Raw genomic sequence first — 2,336 nt, 5'->3', positions numbered from 1 at the left:
GTTGCTCCAAAGTGTTCCTCTGGGCCGACCTAACACAACCGGGTGGAGAGGTCCACTGGTCAAAGCCCGTCCGTGCAAAGTCAAAGGGCTAGATCCCGTGGTCAAACGCTACAGGGTTAGGCGGGACGGGGGCCCTGGGGGTAGCAATGCCACCGGAGCGTCGTACCGGGCCCTCATACATGCGGGGTGGTGTTGTGGCATATCCGAAGAGGCGGCACGCTTCTCCGGGTTGTGGCCCCCGTCACGGACGGCAATGAAACGGTAGTAGACGTTCTGCGGTAACGATGCAGCGTGAATATTATTAAATACTTGGAGCGCGATAAAATCATGAGTTATTTACACAACGTGGGCACATGTGCTATAGGACTGATGGTAATTTTTCATAATTTTTTGTGATGGAGAAGTATCTGAACACTTCCCTCTACGCGGATTGCTCTTCGCACGTCTACGACTGTGGCCGGCGGCCTCCGGGGGCTAGCATACCGTCAAATCTTGCGTAGGCGGCCTCTCACAAATCTGGAAGTGTTGAGGTGGTTGCAAACGCCCAGCACGCGTCTCCGGGGTGTGCCCCCCCCCCCCTCACGGCCGCCGCCGCCGCCGGCACCTGGAGGGGGGAAACGGACGCGTCGGGTCTACACGGAGTGGATGTAGCTATGGGTTTGGCCCGGATGTTGCTCCAAAGTGTTCCTCTGGGCTGACCTAACACAACCGGGTGGAGAGGTCCACTGGTCAAAGCCCGTCCGTGCAAAGTCAAAGGGCTAGATCCCGTGGTTAAACGCTACAAGGTTAGTCGGGACGGGGGCCCTGGGGGGTAGCAATGCCACCGGAGCATCGTACCGGGCCCTCATACATGCGGGGTGGTGTTGTGGCATGTCCGAAGAGGCGGCACGCGTCTCCGGGTTGTGGCCCCCCTCACGGACGGCAATGAAACGGTAGTAGACGTTCTGCGGTAACGATGCAGCGTGAATATTATTAAATACTTGGAGCGCGATAAAATTATGAGTTTTATACACAACGTGGGCACATGTGCTATAGGACTGATGGCAATTTTTCATAATTTTTTGTGATGGAGAAGTATCTGAACACTTCCCTCTACGCGGATTGCTCTTCGCACGTCTACGACTGTGGCCGGCGGCCTCCGGGGGCTAGCATACCGTCAAATCTTGCGTAGGCAGCCTCTCACAAATCTGGAAGTGTTGAGGCGGTTGCAAACGCCCAGCACGCGTCTCCGGGGTGTGCCCCCCCCCTCACGGACGCCGCCGCCGCCGGCACCTGGAGGGGGGAAACGGACGCGTCGGGTCTACACGGAGGGGATCTTGCTGTGGGTCTCGCCCGGATGTTGCTCCAAAGTGTTCCTATGGGCTGACCTAACACAACCGGGTGGAGAGGCCCACTGGTCAAATCCTGTCCGTGCAAAGTCAAAGGGCTAGATCCGCTGGTCAAACGCTACAGGGTTAGGCGGGACGGGGGCCCTGGGGGTAGCAATGCCACCGGAGCGTCGCATCGGGCCCTCATACATGTGGGGTGGTGCGGTGGCATGTCCGAAGAGGCGGCACGCGTCTCCGGGGTGTGCCCCCCTCACGGACGGCGATGACACGGTAGTAGACGTTCTGCGGAAACGATGCGGCGTGAATATTATTAAATACTCGGAGCGCGATAAAATCATGAGTTTTTTACATGACAGGGGCACATGTGCTATAGGACCAATGGTAATTTTTCATAATTTTTCGTGATGGAGAAGTATCTGAACACTTCCGTCTACGCGGATTGCTCTTCGCGCGTCTACGACTATGGCCGGTGGCCTCCGGGGGCTAGCATACCGTCAAATCTTGCGTAGGCGGCCTCTCACAAGTCTGGAAGTGTTGTGGCGGTTGCAAATGCCTGGCACGCGTCTCCGGGGTGTGCCCCCCCCCCACACGGACGGCGCTGCCGCCGGCACCTGGAGGGGGGAAACGGACGCGTCGGGTCTACACGGAGTGGATGTAGCTGTGGGTTTGGCCCGGATGTTGCTCCCGGGTGTCCCTATGGGCCGAACTGACACAACCGGGTGGAGAGGTCCACTGGTCAAAGCCCGTCCGTGCAAAGTCAAAGGGCTAGATCGCGTGCTCAAACGCTACAGGGTTAGGCGGGACGGGGGCACTGGGGGGTAGCAATGCCGTCGGCCCGTCGTACCGGGCCCTCATACATGCGGGGTGGTGTGGTGGCATGTCTGAAGAGGCGGCACGCGTGTCCGGGGTGTGCCCCCCCTCACGGACGGCGCCGCCGCCGGCACCTGGAGGGGGAAACGGACGCGTCGGGTCTACACGGAGGGGATCTTGCTGTGGGTCTGGCCCGGA

This window comes from Triticum aestivum, chromosome 1B (assembly GCF_018294505.1).
Source record: "Triticum aestivum cultivar Chinese Spring chromosome 1B, IWGSC CS RefSeq v2.1, whole genome shotgun sequence".
In the NCBI taxonomy this organism is placed as follows: domain Eukaryota; kingdom Viridiplantae; phylum Streptophyta; class Magnoliopsida; order Poales; family Poaceae; genus Triticum; species Triticum aestivum.
Note: the sequence above shows the minus strand (reverse complement) of the source record.